Consider the following 18,091-nt stretch of genomic DNA (forward strand, 5'->3'; position numbering starts at 1 on the left):
ATATGGGCTTACGAAAAAATGTGACAAATTTTATAATAAATGCAACAAAACATGTACATCCATACCACATTGGGTTGCTGTGATGAAAGTACTTTCCAAACTTTAAAATATTATAATGATATGAGTTATCAGTCAACAAATATTTTTAGGCTTCTCCTATATGCCAGACATTGTGTTAAGAAGCAGGGGCAAAAAGACTGAAATGAAATAATATCTAGTCTCAAGAAGCTTACATTTTAAGAGGTGGGAGAAAATGTGTTTGCATATACACATGTATGCATATATACATATATATACACATACATATATGTACACACATACATATATAATTAAATATGAGAGATGATGAGGTCACCAAGGAGAGGACAGAGAGAAGAAAAGAGAGCCTAGGACAGGACCTTTTTTGCTTTTGTCTTCAAATCCCCAGCACCTAGCTCAATATCAGACTCATAGTAGGTGCTTAATAATTTAGTTTTCTTTCCATTGCACTGCACTACCATCCCTTTATGAATATTTCTTGGATAGTCTATAAACTGCTTTTTAAGGCAATTCCACTGGGAGCACTGCTGGCTTAGTCTATAACATCATGAGGTAATTACTGTGAAAGACAATGCTATTTAGATGCATAAGGACTAGTACATCTATTTTTAAAACATCAGGTCTCCTCAAGTGTTATTCACGATGCGTGTGTGTGTGTGTGTTTGTGTGTGTGTGTGTGTATACGTATTTAAAAGAAAGTCTGGCATGATGGATAGTATCTTGGACATGAAGTTAAAATGACCTGGGTTTGACCAAGTCCCTAAGCCTCTCTGAGCCTCAGATAATTCTATTTTTTTTTGTTTTGTTCTGTTTTGTTTTATTTTTAGGCAATTGGGATTAAGTGACTTGCCAAGGGTCACACAGCTAGTAAGTGCCAAGTGTTTGGTTGGAGGCCGGATTTGAACTCAGGTCCTCCTGACTTCAGGACCAGTGCTCTAAACACTGCGCCACATAGCTGCCCCCTCAGATAATTCTAATAGAGTAATTTACATAGTGTATGATCTGCTAGTAGAAAGAGTTCTCACACTGACAAAATTACAGGTCTTAGCCATATTGTGTTATTATTATGTTCACTGAAGATATCCTATTTATGTTAGTTTAGTTTACATACCTCACTGTATCAGAATGCTCTAGTCTTTCTACTTTTGTAGGGAAAGGACATTAACACATAGATGTGCCTCATAATTATACTACAACAATATAACATTTCAACTATTCAAAATGATGAGGAACAAGTTTTTTTTTTTTTTTGGTGGGGTTTTGTCTGTTTCTAAGGATAGCTGAATTTTCCAGGTAACTGAAGAATTATTCCCTGAAGCAAAAGAAGTTTTTTTGTAAAGGTTTTTGTTTAAAAAAAAAGTTTTAATTTTAAAAGTCTTTCACTTAGCTAATCTGATCAAGACAATGATCCAAGATATTTCATCCCTGATGAAAAATGCTATCCACCTCCAAAGGAAGAGAACTGATGAATGTGAGTGCAGATTGAAGCAAATTTCTGTAACTTTCTTTGTTTCTCACTTTTTATTTTTCTTGCAACATGGTTAATATAGAAATATGTTTTGCATGACCTCACATGTGTAACTGATATCATATTGCTTGCCTTCTCAATGGGTGGTAGAGGGAAAAGGAGGGAGAGAATTTGGAACTCAATTTTAAAAAATAATATTTAAATTAACTAACTACGGAAAAAAGCTAAAGTAAAATTTTTAAAATGTGCCAATCACCTGAACATTTTCTGGATGATTCAGAATCATCATTATTGATTTCAGTTACTATGGTACACTGAAGGTGTAGTTTGTAGGTACAGATATAGGCTAAGATGGTGAGAGACATAAGGCTCAATGGATAGTAGTCTTGTTACTGGCTTTCTTAAAAACAGTCCCCAATGTTAGCTTGCTTTTTTTGCCTCTTCTAAAGGTGGAATAAAGCATGCATAAACACGTGATTTCTGTGACAGGGTAACAACTGCCTTCTTATAGAATGTCAGAAAATAAAAGGCTAACACTAAAGCATCATTCTTCCAACTAATTTTCTTGTCCTCCAGAAAATAATCTTGTTTTGTCAAAGTCCTACAAGCTCCCAGTATCCCTGAAATCACTCTGGTCTCTGTGTTACTAAAACAAGCAAGGGGTACCTATGTCAGCTTACCTCCACTCTTCTATCTCATTTGCTGTGTTCATGAGATAGAAAAACATTTCAAGAACTGATCCTCAGGTGCTATCTGGATGCTTTAATCCAAACCGATAAATTCTTCATCAAAAGAAGATGACACATCTTCCTATATAACACACAGTGACAATTTTCTCCAAGTTCCCCTTTAATACCAAACAGAACTCTAGGTACAGACATTTTAAAATCCATCTTAAATGTTACTGCAAGACTGAAAGAAATATATAATATACAAATGATAAAAGGATATTTTCTCACAAAATTTTGCATATTAGAACATTTATATACTGGGTATGAATTTCACTCACTACCAGTATGACCTTGGGCAAATCACTTAATTTCTCTGTACCTCAGTTCATTCATCTGTAAAATGACCTGGGATTAGACTAGTTGACATGCAAAGTCACTTTAACCCTAAACCCATGCTCCTATGAACATATGAACATTCTGGACCTTAAGATGAATCAGCAATGTGACATTAGGGTGCAGAAAAGTGATAAACATGTTCATCAGCAATCCTAAGCCTACTTCTTTAGAGATACTCAGCTATATAATAATTTCCCTCCCACACAATTTTACCCTAATGCTTCACCATGGTGTGGGAGTGACTTTGGTTTTATAAAGGTTTATATTGACAAAGTACAGATTCTGGCAGTTTCTCCCAATTTCCAAAATCCCAATTCCTCAAATCCAAACGCTTTGACTGTGGGCCAGGATATGGACTATGTCATCCAAGGATCACCCTAGCTAAGCACAGAGAGGTTCTCATCAGATATTGGGTACCAGATAGTGAATTTTGGAAGCCATGGTAACTAAAGAATCAATCCCTTGAAATCCTGAATTCCTGAAGTCTTAAAACTCTTGCTCTAAGAAGTCTCTGAATCTAAAATTCTTTCCTTGAATATACAAAAAGATAACAGATCCCTGAAGGAAATATGTTGTTCCTTGAATTAACTTTTGTTCTATAGGCAGGCAACAAGTTAATATGTAATACCCTTGAATCTAAAGGTTCAATTTTCACCACTACACATTTGACACCAAAAATGTACATATTCAGTCCTCAGATCTCTCCTGAGTTCCAATATTACATTAACAGCTGACAGCTAGATACCTTCTTCACTAAATGTCCTACAGGTATCTTAAACACATGTGTCAAATGGTACTGATTAATTTCCCTCCTAAATTCCAAATTTTCTAAATTCACGTGTTTAGAGAATCACCATCTTTGTTTGAAGTTATCATACATTCCCCCATGTCAATCAACTTCTCTATCCAACCAGCAACCTATTATTTCAAACTCCACAATATCACTTTCATTCATTGCCTTTTCTCCACTTACTCTGGCACTATCATCATCAGTTATTGCTTGGACAATGATTAATAGTGCTTTAATTGGTCTCCCTGCTTCCAGTTTCTTCCCCTCTTCAATCTGTCTTCTAAACAGCTACCAAATCAAAATTTCCATGTCACATGTCTATGTCAGTAACCTGCTCAAAAAACCTTCAGTGTCTTCCCATTGCTTCTAGAATCAAATATAAGTTCCTCAACTTGGCATTTAAGACTATCCATGACCTGACTCTAATACTTCTAGCCTCTGTTCGCATTACTCCTCTTTAGGTATTCTACATTCCTGTGCCCCAAACTTGACATTCAATCTTCCAGTTATTTGTATTCATCCAAGCTATATCTCACACATGGAATGCACTCTTTCTTCATGTCTGTCTATGGCATTTCCACCAAGCTTTTTCTGATCCCTCTGGTTCTTACCATCCTCTCCCCATTCTCAAATTACCCTGTATTTACTTATTTGTGTGTATATCTTCCTAATAAAACGAGTACCTTGAAGACAAAAATTCTATATGTTTTGTCTCTGTATCCCAGTACCTATCACCATGCTTTTGCACATGGTAGGTATTTAATAAATGTCTAGATTTAATTTAATTTAAAAGGTCTTGGGTAATGACATTTCCAATGACCAAAAGTTTTGATTTATTGAGGCATATGACATTAGCACATGCAAGAAGAGTCAACTTTTCCTTATATGGTTTAAATCTGGAGGGATTTGATTCACTGACACCTGCCAGGTATTAGTATTTGGCAAGTAGCACCAAAATAGCCTTGTTTTATGAGCACTGTAAAAACTATTCAGGGTCAGGGAATAGAATGTACTCAGAAATGAGTTCTCCAAAATAGTCACAAATTTCTTCCACAGCATTGTGATGTGATTTTTCACCAGTTGTATCTACCTTTCTAATAACATGTCTTAGTTGCCAGTCACCTCTTTGAAAATACATACAATCCCAGTCAAATGAATTTGCTCACAAAGATTTAGTAATCATAGCCCCACAGTTAAGATCTTTTCATGGATAACCACTTACTGAGAAAACAAATGATTTATATGACATAACATGTAAATAATTTCAATGGTGTCCTTTTCTAATCTGCAATATCATATGTAATACATGAACCAATATAGTGATCCATCAATATGTTCTTCTGTCCATCCTTTGTGAGTCATATTCAAATGTCAATTTTCTCTTGTCATGTTATTCTTTTCATTTTTATACTCTGCCTTTTACTACAGTATAAAAATCCACATTAGAGAACAGGAGCCTTTGGGTTTCATTCAATTCTGTTTTTCTGCTTGTGTTTACACTGTATTACCTACCACAGTACCTGATATACATTAGGTACTTAATAAATGTCAGCTAAATTTATGAATGAATGAATGAATACAGGATATAGTGCTCTACTATAGCATGAATAAATATATATATATATATATAAACACATATTATGTGCTTTTTTATGTGCTGTCTTGTGTTAAGCAAATGGATACAAAATGAAAAAAAAAACACTCCCTAATCTCAAAAGTTTACAGTCTAATTGGGGGAGACATTACATAAAAGAAAGTTCAGCAGTGGGGCAGAGTCCTAGATGTCCTAAGGGTAAAGCATTGCAGCTAATGGCAATGACTAGAGGTCCTTGTGTTTCACAGACTGTTAAAACAACAGTCCCAGGGAACAGCTGAGCATAAAGTCAGAGCAGATGGAAAGGCCCAGAGAATGTTAAGAGACGGTGACAGGGCAGAGAGCAAGCCCTGGTGCCCTTCTCTCTTATCAGAAAAAATAGAGTTGTTGACCCCCTTTCATCCAAGACCAGAGAATAGTTAAGTAGCTGGAGTGAAAGGCAAAATGAGGAAGGCAAGGGTCTCCTCCATTGGTAGCAACTCTACTGATTAACCCTGGATTTTGGGAAGATCCAGAGCACAGAGTAGGGGAAAGGAAAGACAAGAGGACAGAATGACTCCAGTGACGGTGGCTCTTCCCCACCCCAACCCCCACAGTCCCAGATGGTTTCTCTGGGCATTCGGGTGATACTGTGAACCTTCAGGGGCATCATATAAAATGACTTACTAGCATCTGCTGGTACAGAAATGAAGGAACATCAGTTGTCTGTCTCTGTTTCTGTGTCTCTCTGTCTCTGTGTGTGTCTCTCTGTGTCTGTCTCTCTCTCTCTCTCTCTCACACACACACACACACACACAAAGTCAGTCAGTCAACATCATTTATTAAGTACTTATTATGTGCCAGGCACTATGCTAAGCACTGGGAATACAAAGAAAGGAAAAAAAAAAACAGTCCTTGCTCCCCCGGAATTCATAGTCCAATGCAGGAAACCAGATGCAAACATCTACATACAATAAAGATATATGGTAGTCTCAGAGGGAAGTTACTAAGATTTAAGATTAAGGGGGATTGGAGGCTTCCTAGGAATGTGGGGAAAAGATACAGGGAAGGAGCTGTTAGACTGGTAGAAGGAAGATGAGGAGAGAAAACTGTCCAGAAAACCTAGAGAGAAAAGAGTATCAAAGAAGAAAGTGAACAATATTGTGAAAGACTACAGAGAGGTCTAGAAGGATGATGATTGAGAGAAAAGGCCACTGGATTTGTCAAATAAGAGATAATTGGTAACTTTGGAGGAAGCAGTTCTGACGGAATTATAAAGTCATAAGCTGGATTGTAAGGGGTTAAGAAGAGAGTGACAGGAGAAGAAGTAAAGGCACCATCACACTCATATACACAATAGCCTATGAGGCCTGCAGTTTTAAAGAGCTGATATCTGGTTGTTTTCCACAGACAAAATCACTCTATCATCTGTCTTTATTGCTGATTCTTTATTTTTGCTGTTTGCTACCCTAAGTCATTTTATTCTAATTGCTTTCATGGCTACATTCCTTCCCCAACCCTGTTTCTGGGTCCCAAATTTCAAATCATTTCATCTCCTCCTGGAACTTCCCTCAGCACCTGGGATCTCCTCACTGGAACATGCAATTAGTCCTCCAGTCTTCTCAAATAGAATATCCTTCTGTAAGGCCTGCCTTTTATTCCACTGAGTTCTTCTTGGAAACTCCATTTTAAAGAGGGGCCTAGACCAGTCTTCATTTCCCTCCCAGCTTTATTCCTGGTTTCGAGACTTCAAAACGATGCCTTAGCGCCTGGCTCTTCCCTTCCCATCTCTTTTTAGTTCTCTTTTGTGTACTGTCTTCCCATTAGAAGGTAAGCTCTGGAGGAAAAGGGCTTTTTGTTTAAGTGTATATTAAAATCAATAAGGTAGCAATAAAATTCCCTATGTGCTTGTGCTCCCTTCTGAACTTTTTTCCTCGTGGTTTATGTTTTATTGTTACTTTTCTTTCCATCTTTTAATCTCTATCACTTTCCACTAACACACAATCTCTCCCCAAATAGAAGTCTTCCCTTGTAAAAAATAGAATCAAAGCACGTAAACACATTGGTCATATATGAAAATACGTCTCATTCCTTGCTCCTAGACCATCCCCTCTGCACCTAGAGATGAGATGCTTCATCATCCATTTTCTAAAACGTGACTGGTCACTAACTAGACACAGCCAAAATTCTGAAATCTTTCATAGTTCCTTTATATTAATGTTGTTATTATATAAATTATCCTCCTAAATGCTTATTCCTTTCCCTTCCCTCCCTTCCTTGGTTCTGTTCACTTTATTCTACATCATATAAGTCTTGCTAAGTTTCTCTAAATTCTTTATATTAGGCATTTCTTACTGTGCAATTGCATTCTATTTTGTTCATATGTCACACTTTGTTCAGTTATTCCTCAAATTATGGAAACTTATTTTGTTTCTACTTTTTCGCTGATAAAAAAGTGTGGCAATAAATATTTTTGAAGGTGAGTCCTTTCCCAAGATCCTGGATTTTTCAAGGTTATGACAATTAAGTATAAGCTCTCGCAGGTTCTACCAAGCTAAAGGTTTGATTATAGGCTATATGTCTTTTATCCAAGAAGGTCAGAGAGGCTTATCACAAGGTTGGCAATCCCAGAAAACACTTGAAAATCATCTGCTAATTTGCACAGAAGTTGTAACCTACATCAATGGAATAATAATAGTAATAACAATACCTAACATTTATAGAGCACCTTAAAGTTTGCAAAGCATTTTACAAAATCCTCATAACAACCCTGGGAGGAGGGTACTATTAAGTAACTTGTCCATGGTCACACAGCTAGTTAAGTATCTGAGGCAGGATCTGAACTCAGATTCTTCTGATTCCAGGTCCAGCAATCTATCTATTAGCTGCCCCAAGGAAGAGAACACACACCAACAAAGATAGAGTTACCTGACATAGGACTATTATAAGCTACAGACATTAAAAATCTTAATTTTTAAAGAAATCAAAGAAAACAAATAAATGGTTCAAAAATATAAATGCAAAAGAGTCATATAATTTCTAACAATGAATGTGACTTGCATGGCACGGAATGGTTTGTGTGTGTTACATGGATTATGCACACTATTTCTAATCTTGCATTAGGAGAAGGTAAGTTATTCAAAGAACCTAATATTACCAGCTTCTAATCATTAACAGCCTGTTTAGGTTTAAAATGTGTAGCTTAAATCCAACAGTGTCAGACTGGGGAAAAATAGTTAAGTTTCTAAAACAGGTAGATTATGACAGAAAATTATGTGTTAAATGAGAGGAAAATAAGTTGCTTCCCCACAGACAATCTTTCTATATTTAAAATTCACGGTGAGTGAAGTGGGGCACCTGCAAGCAAGTTGGGACAGAGATACAATAAAAAACACTGAAACACACAACTGGAATCAATCAAATAAATGCTGAATAAGCCCCTGATTGTGGGAAAACGACAGTGGATAGACAGATGGGCATCTGGAATCATGCAGGTTCAAAGCTATCCAAAAGGGGTCATGCAATTTGAACCCAAATGTAATACAGCTCACAAGGGAAGAGACAGAGCTATCAAAAATAATGAGCCCTGGAAATAGCTACCAAGAAGGCTAATCAGAGTTTACTCTACATGTTCATCCTATGTGGGAAAGACTGGAGGTCATGTGGTGTCAGTCTTATCAATCGTATTGTCAGTCTTATCAATCACAAGAGGGCCAGTGTTTACATCTAGTCAATTCAATCACTTAACAGTTTCAATCATTTATAAATATCTAGCTCAAATAAAGTAAGGCTATGACTATACAGTAGGTATACCATAAAGAAAAAAAAAATCAGTGAAATTATTATTTATTGCATAGACAGCATTAAAACACACAGCTGTTCAACTGAAATATTTACTTTTCAAACAGTTAAGCTATCAATATGAGTTCACACATATAAGTAATAAAACTTTAAAATAAAGAGGTCTTTGTTTAGAATAACATTAAATTAAAAGTCACTTACAACTTATTTCACATAAGCAATGTCTATCAAATAAATCCCATGAGAATTATATGACTCTTTACAGGATTTCAGTTACAGTAACTACCTAAGTAAAAGAATAGTACTGAAAGTCTCTACAAGGTCTTAAGATAGCTATGCCATTATTTTGAAAATACTGAACTGTTAACGCAGCTTTCCAGAACATAATATGGAAAAGATATTTGGAAAATCCTAATGTACCTTTAAGGATTTTTTCTCACATCATGTGTCTTTAACGAAAAAAAAAACAGTCCACAGAAAAAGTTTAGGACATTTTTATTTCAGCGATCAGGGACAACTATCACTGTCATACATGTACCTTTGCAAGAAGCAGTAGAACAATGACAACTGAGTTCCAGTTTATACATTCTTTTAAATAAGTTCATTTTCAACCAAAAAAAGATACAAAAATCTACTTTTTGATGGCTAAATCAATCTGTGTCAGTAGGTACGTATTTTTTCACACAGAACTAAAGAAACAGTCTTTCTTTCAAAAATGCTAAACAATACTCCTAAAGCTCTTAAAAAGTGTTCATGACTATGAAAAACAAAGAGCCCACAAGTAAATCATTCCTGTTGGGATGGCAATGTCTGGAAGCAATCATTCTTCTAACTTTTACTTACATGTGGGTTCTGGCTCTTATATTAAGAATTTGATGAGATTTTTTTTAAATTTCTAAATATTTAAATCAATATTTAAGTCATGAGAAAAGTAGAAAATTTGGAATTGGTTTGTCATGTTACTAATTTCCATATATGATTTCATTAAAGGGCTTCAAGTACAGTTTTAACTTTTCAAGAGAAAGATAAAGTAGAATTTTTTGTGTTTCTTTTAGTATACTTTTAAAAAGTCAACTCTTTCATATCACCTTAGAATATTTGTTGTACATGTATCTAATCACCTAGTAAATAAAGGGAATATAATAATTCAATAAATTGCAAAAGTGGTGATTATAACTGAACAAATTTAAACTGAGTCTGTACCTTCATTAAAAATGCAAAAACACCCAAACAAGAATAAGAGTGATTTGCTCCATCTGATAAGCAGTGCAAAAGAATAAATCACTACCTCAGATTTGTCTTTGTATTACAGCAGGTACACGTGCTCACAGCAAATATTACCAAAAGGATTATTAACTTTAAAATCAGAATAACTACAAAATGGGGGGGAAACCCAGCAACAAAATCAAAACAAATAGTTCTGGATGAAAATAAATTCAAAGCTGTAAGATAGTTTTAGGTAAATTACATGGAAGACACATTAAATGAACCCTTTTATACTAACCAGAGCAAAACTGTACAGTGTAATAGCTTTTTTTGTAGGCTTGGATTTTCTGTAATTAGAACATATTTAGCAAATACCTACCACAGATGCACAGCAAGTCAATAGCAATAATACTATTGGTGTCAGAAAATAGTCTGTTCTACAGCTGCCTAGACACATGAATTATTTCTCTTTAGAGAAAATTGAAAATGGGAATTGGAAACATCATCTGCCAAACGTATTCAACAAATCTATTTTTAAAAATAGGATCCCTATGAAACCTTGAATTCTATTCACAATTCGTTTAAAAAAAATGAATTCTCTTACCTGAAATAACGGAGAGAGGTTTGGTACTTCAACTCAGAAGCAAGCTCTTGAGAACACTATTGATCTAAGGTTGAAACGTGTAACTGCAATCACAGCTCTTTAGTAAGCCTCAAGGTTTCAAGACAGGAGGGAGGGGAGAGAATGGGAGGTTTCAGAATGAACAAGCACAACTCAGCCAGTGATTGTAACAATAACAATGGTTGACTGATGGGCAGTCCCATACCTCTGCCCTCCGATGTGAAGCCGCCTAGCAAAGATGGAAAAATGAGAGAAAAGCCCAAGGTGTATACTTTTCTCACTGCTGGCAGAACAGCAAAAATAGCATTTCTTTTTATGAACACAGCACAGAGTGATAACAAGATCACTGCAAATACAAAGAACTGCTACTTGTAACAGGTTTGGTTCACTGTTCAATGACTAGAATTTGGGCATTTGGTCCACAGGTTTAAGTCTAATGCACCTACTCATGACCTTCTCTTAAACTGTTTGGATACTTAGCTATAATCAAAATAGACAAACCAACCAAAAAACAACAGTGACAACAACAACAACAGAACCACAACTAACTCTTGCTTATTTAGGAAGCTGATTATCCATTTCAAGGATAGAAACGGACAAAATTTTTGTTTCATCTTTCCCCTCCTGCCACCTTCTGGCTATATTCCTCCCCTACAATACCTAGCAGAGATAAGGAGGGTACTCATTTGATGTGGCTAGGTATTAAGGATCATGTTATATGTTTAGACAGAAAGCTAATTGAAACTACATGCCTAAAATGAGGATGGGAGCTGATCTACAGCTATCGGATTCTACTCTTGTCCATAATGTGCATGGATAATATAAAAAACCTATCTCTTTGCATCTTTTGAAATGAAAATATGTTTCTGCATGCTCTTAGCCATACCATGATTTGGCCCCCAATTTAAGAAATATTTTAACTTTGGTTAGATCTCCAAATACATCTTTTTTGTTAGTTATTATAAATAACTTTACTAGACTTCAGTAGTGAATTTAAGAATGACATTGAGTTTCTGACTAGGTGTACCCAGAGTATTCTAGAACAATCACTGAATCATGAGGGCCCATCACTATCTCTACGTTTATTTTTATAGTGCAGTGTGCCCAATTTCTAGGAGTCTTAAGATTGTAAAAGTAAACTTGATTTCTAGCAAGAGGAGCATTTCATGCTTTTATTCTATACTGTAAGTATTTACTCAGCACTATGCTCTGTGCTTTTGGAAATACAAAGTCAATATATGGTATAGTCCCTACTTTCAAGGAGTTTATTCTGTTTAAGGTCTTGACAATTGCAAAGTGATCGCTATACTATCACATGGTCATTTCATATTAGTGTTGAACAGACTATATAGAAACAACATAAACTGAGATGTGGCAATGCCAGAACCAATGAAATTATTCTATGTCACAATCATAGCACAGTCTAATATGTTGGATTTGGATTTGGAAGGTCCATTGTATAGCTATCATCTGTTTTCTAGAGACATCCACGTACATTCCAACCATGCCTATGAACAGGAACAGGTGGAGAGAGAGAGATAGATGGGCAAACAGAGCAAGGCTAACAGTTGCATTCCTAGGAGCTATAGCTCAGACGGTGACATAACTCATAACAATGAAAATGAGCTGATTTGTCTCGGCATATTGTAGTCATCTTGGTCTCTCAAGCTTTTTTTTAGGATGCCATTGCTTAGCTACCACATTTTAAAAAACAGTTTGTATTTATACTGTAGAGCATATTCACAAAATAAAATTCAGTTTTGGTAACATCAAACAGGACCATTAATAAAGGAGGTGAGTTAATTTATTTAATATAGTTCAGGATGAGTTATTTCACGTAAGATGATTTTGTTACTAAACCTGAATTCCCTAAGCTCCTTAAAAAACCAAACTGCTTTTTGCCTTCTTAAAACAAATATACTTAAAATTATTCAATCCTTTCTTGAATACTAAGTGTTATGAATATAAACAGCAATTGTTGTATTGTGTCATAGCATATTCATACCCTAAGAAGATTATTAGTGTGTGGAAGACTATTTATACCTCTACAATACAAGGCATCTGATTACTATGATTTTTTTAATTCCTGTGTCTTTCTCCCCTGTTAGCTGAAAAATAAAATGACAATCATTTCTTGCTGTTTTAGTTTACCTGCCTCTAGCAATCCACTCTTGAACTTTACTGTTTCTAAATCTTCACTGGAAACTAGATCATGAAGCTTGTAATAACATACAACTGTGTGCAAAGTACAAATAAAAAGTTTCTAAGTAAGGACCTGAGGGGTTTTTTCTGAATAATGTTCTTTATAGTAGTCATTCTGGCAGCTAAAAAAATCTATTTTTTCCCCTTTACTTCCTCCATCTCAGCTAACTTCTAAATAGTTGAGGTTAGCAGATAAGTAACCTCTAAAAACACAATGCATTACTGTAATTAAAAAGTACACAAAAGAACAGGCATTAATGCAAATCACAGTTTCCAGGAGAAATGCTATCCACTCTATTCCACCAATTATATTTACATAGCATCTTTCTTTGATAAGCTACGTAGAGGTGAACCTATTTTCTGACTCAGACCATCAAAGAACTTGCTCAAGAAGTAACAGATTCATCCTATTCTACACTAAGAAAGAGGTAAACATTTTTCAAATGGAGAAAAAAACCTTTGAATACGTTTTCACATTTCTCTTTTTTTAACAGAATGTGGGTAGAAAACTGGAACAATTGTCCTATTGAGCCCTTCATATTTCCCACCTCAGTTTTTGATTCCAAAAGCAACAAACCCAATAAACTATAAGCGGCAACAATAACAGGTGACTGAACAAGTTTCTCAGTAACCTTATTCTAAGAGCTACTGGGCTAAAACGGGTGATATTCAAGTAAACATTGCAAACCCAGGTTTTCCTGTGTTCCTAAGTATTTTAGTGGAAATTATCATTTCAGCAAAATAACATCCTGAATAATATATATCTATAGCAAATTAATATATATATTTTCAAAATTAATATATATATTTTCAATCTTCCTCCATTATATCTGTTGGCTAAATAGAACCCTTTTAATACATGGTTGAATATAAAAATAACTATTAATAACATGAGTCAAAGGGAAAAATAACAAATAAGAGATGCTATCCCCAAAAGTCAGTAATGGATGTCTAATACAATGAAATGCAAGGGATTTTTCATAGCTCACAAATTTATTACTTTCTACTTTATTATGCTCCTCCAAGACTAAGGCCAGTATGGACACAGAGGTTCAAGCGATGCAAAGTGTTTACCAGGAGAAATAACTTTTACTGGCAATTATTCATTGTCTCATCATATAGCATCAATAAAGTAACTCTTACTGTGCAGAAAATAAGTAGAGCAAAAAAAAGGAGAAAATTAATGGTCAGTGCTTTAAGGTGGCAAATCAAGGTTAATAGGGCTCTTTCTTTTCCACTCCAGGGTCATGTAATGACTCTCAATATCACAATGGCCTGATTTTACCACACCAGCCCTGTAGATGTTGGTCAGTTCTCCCTAAGCACTGTGTCTACAATTCTGGTGAACAATGCTATTTTATTATATTATATCATATATTACAGCAAATATATTATTAAATACTGACTAGCTAGGTTTCCCACAGACATGACTACCTAAATCTCAGCTATCAACAAATGATCTGGTGAGTGTTGTCTTTTCTATGAAAATATAACTCCTAATAGTAACACTATGATTAATTATTTGCTCATAATTGCTCCATGTAAACACATAAATACAATATAGATTAAAAGTTGAAGAAACACAAGTACCTTGGTACAAGTGCAATACTAGGCTCTTATACTAACAGCAGGAGAGTTAATCCTAATCTTGGCTTTACTTTCTGCTTATCTCACCTTTAGAGTTATCATGGTCCCCTGTAGCAAACTGCTGAATGGCTTTTTATCAAAAGTCCTAAATATCATTCTGCCTTTAATTGTTCCACCCTTCCTCTGATTGCATTCTGCTAACCTCAGTGACCTAACCTCTTGGAAAGAACTACCTTTCTGGCACCTCAAAAGTGAGGCCACTTAGTCAAACTCCCCTATGTTACAGAAGAGGAAACTGAGGCTCAGAGAGATGGAATGATTTCTCTAAGATCACACAGGTAAAGAGCCTGTGAATGAGGCTCTCTGCCCCCAGAAACGTGGGCTCCATCCACTGTGCTGTTTTGTCTTTTACAGATGAGAAAACTGAGGCCAAAATGAGCCAAGTGACTAGCCTAAGGCACAAAGATGGTTAAGGGCAGAACTGGGAGTAGAATCCAGGTCTCTTGATTTTTAGTCATCAACGATTTTTCAGTCTGGTAATTTTCATTTTACTTGAGGGGAAGAAGCCCAAACTTACAAGAGGTGGTATTAGCTTCCCTTTTACTAGTGTATAAAAGATGTTTCTAACTTATGTAATTTAAATGTAACATATAATTGTGATGGTACTTGATAATGTTTGTGTGACCACTTCTACAATAAAATGTGGTACTTTGAGTGTTTTTACTTCTAAAAATAAATTTCTACCAAATTCAAAAAGAAAACAAGAACTACCTTTCCTAGATATATGGCCTCTCTCTGCTCCAACAGTCCTTATGTTCTTTCTTCCTGCTTATAGCCAGAAGGAGATGGAGAAAAGATCATCTCCATGTTTACCTCTGTATAATAAGACTGTCTCTTCCAATTAGAAGAAGGTTACCCTTGACAACCAGGCTTCTATGTCACTGGTTCCAGTTAATTCAAATGCTTTTTCCCGCCTTAAAATCACTGTTTGTATAAGTATTATTTTGCATAACATGGCTTAACATTGCCTTTAACAAAGATCTACAATTGTTGTTCTAGCACTTCTAAAGATTTTTGTGAGAGACTCCTTGCATTTCATAATCTAATACACCACACACAGACGTACATGTGTACGCACACAGTTTAAAACTATCTGAACAAAAAATTTTAAACAGTTACACAGCAATTCCTTCACATAAGTATAAAACTAATCAAATCTCACTTGTCCAGTTTTCTTCCTGCCTGAACACATTTCCCTGATGTCATTAACCCTGTAACCAGCTTTCTTCCCTGGGCAAAAGGGAAAAGTCTGAAACCTAACTGAATTCTGTAAATTATGGTTCCAGTTCCAGCAACCTATTTCAGCCTGAGAAAGGGTAGCTCAATCATCTGCTCTGAGACAGAAGGAGATTAATCTGCCACTACAAGAGTTTTCAAAAAGAACTGAGCCTGTACCAGAAGGGAAGAGCAATAGAGGGCAGGAGAGTGGGCAGTGGCATTGAAGTGCTGCACAATGATAGTCACAAAGAAGGTTAAAGAAGTCTCCGCAAGCACTTTGAGAGGTACATTCTGAGACTAGAGACTTCTGTCTGTGACCATCCCTTCTGAGACGTGTAAAAAGTTACACTCCTCCAATTTCTTCTCTGTTGCCTGTTGCTGGAAATTATTTCTATTTCCTAATTTTGTGCCATATAAAAACATGCCTTATAACTTCTTTGTGATGCATGTCTTTGTATTAATTCGATGCAGATGGGAGTTCCATGGAAGGCACCAGAGAATAGCTTAGTATACACAGAACAAAATTGGGTCACAGAAATGATTAGACCATTCTCCCCAACTTTAGGATTTCCTAGCCAGAGGCCTGAGTAGATTATGATAGAATTGTATGGTTTTGATTTTTAATATTTTTTTTATTAATTTCCCAAAAGACAGACCTAAACTGGATCCAGGTCTTATTCCTTTCCCTTAGGCTAAAAATGGGTCAGAGCACTATTTTGCCATCTGGGACAAGACTGAGGCTGTTGATCCAATGTCATCACTCACTCCTTCAGCTTCCCTTTCTTTCCCTGGTGGGGAAGGGGGAGGGTGGGGTAAGTTAAGGTGAGTAAATATGGAATAGGAACTGCATACTGGGAAGAGAAATAGGTGTGGCCAGACATGACCAGGAACCATCATTTTCCTGTAGCAGAAGCAAGACAGAAGCATTCCTACTTTTTTCGTTTCACTTTCTCTTATACGGGTAAGGCCTGAAGCACTCACCTGCTGGCTTTACCCCCAAAGCACAGCAATCAATTCAGGAGCTATTTCTATTACTAGCTAGCTGCCTAGCCTAGCTGCCCTAAGATACAGAAAGAAAATTAGAGATGCAACAGCTACACAAATTTCTATACAACCTTTACAAAGTCATTCTGATCCCAATTTTTCATTATCTCACCAACTACATGATGGCACAATCAGAGGTTCCCAACAAGTGATAGCTGCTCTCGTATGCTGATTTGATCAGAATGATGGTTTGGCACCAGAGGGGAGACAGCCCTGCTTACATCCATTGCTACACAACTCAATTAATCCACAAGCATTTATTTAAAAGTATATAAACACCTCTCCACACAAGCCTCTTAACGCTTAATAGTATGTCAATAAATACTATCAGGCACTGTGTAGCCGATACAAAAATCGTCAAAAGACACTCCTTGCCCTCAAGGAGATTACAATTTCACATTAAGAAGCTAAAAGAATAGATAAGAGCTTTCTAATATTCACAGCATGATGAATAGGGCAGAGGGTTAAAAGATTTCACCAGGTACAAATGACCTTGCTTATGATTCTACTATCCTACTTCAGATATCCTGTGATATTTCAAAACAAAACTTCTTGTCATTGTAGGAGGGTGGAAAGGTGCAGGGGTGGGGTGGAGCATTTATTAATCAGTATCAATCTGAAAATAGTCATCACTGTTCAAGTCTTCATCTAACCAAATTAAAATAGGTCTATTCTAGTTTTCAGTGTACAAATAGGGGAGAACTACTGAACAGGAGAATCTCCAATTAATTTGATGAGATTAAAGGGTATGGGTCTTTCCTTGTCTAGGGTCAGGAAAGCAGCATCCCATGAGGAGCACTGGTACATCCATTTGCATCTTGTTGAGAGGACACCAATAACTATTGATTTGGTTTTTGCGACTGGTGCTGCCCACAAGATGATGGGCTAGCTTGGACACAGGAAGATGTATTCTGATCAGAGGAACCACCTCACTGTAAAAAAGAATAATGATTGCTTTAAGCCCTTTGTCTTACTACTTATTCCCTTGTGCCTTTTGGTAGAGGAAAAAAGGCAGAAGACAGCTTGAGATGCAGAAAGAATTAAGAGAGTTCTTCCTCCTTTTGTCCCTTACTGTAGAGAGCTACAAGGGTCACTCCACATCCACTCTACCCCAACCCCCCACATTGGCCAAACCAGTAAAGAGTATTCTTGGCATTTTCTACCTTTATGTTTCACTTTCTGAGCACCAGTCAGAAACTCTACACCTGAAAGGGGGCTTTCCAAATCCAAGAGTCAGTGCCACCTTAGTCACTGACAGAGTACCTGAAAAAGCAACATGTGACTGCCCAGGTGGCTTAAGAGGAGTTTTCTGAAAGTAGACATTCCCAGCCCAAAGGATGGAAGTAGCCAAGCCAATTCATAAAGTTTCAGCAGAAGCACATGGCACATTCAGCTCAGATACCTCCACCCATCT

At 36.3% G+C, this 18,091-nt stretch overlaps 1 protein-coding gene across 7 annotated transcripts in view; it reads right to left on the bottom strand.

Annotated features, from left to right (window-relative positions):
- The window catches only part of PLCB4 (phospholipase C beta 4), a 473,095-nt gene that overhangs the window by 357,834 nt on the left and 97,170 nt on the right, over window positions 1-18,091 (bottom strand). The window contains exon 1 of one of the 7 annotated variants that reach the window (XM_027840352.1): window positions 10,549-10,625. The exons of the other annotated variants lie outside the window; for them this stretch is intronic. The gene's annotated coding sequence lies outside the window, so the exon portion shown is untranslated. Of the gene's footprint in view, window positions 1-10,548; window positions 10,626-18,091 lie in introns of those variants that run through there. 7 annotated transcript variants of the gene reach the window in all.

Source organism: Vombatus ursinus, unplaced genomic scaffold, assembly GCF_900497805.2.
Source record: "Vombatus ursinus unplaced genomic scaffold, bare-nosed wombat genome assembly UNPS02014841.1, whole genome shotgun sequence".
NCBI lineage: Eukaryota > Metazoa > Chordata > Mammalia > Diprotodontia > Vombatidae > Vombatus > Vombatus ursinus.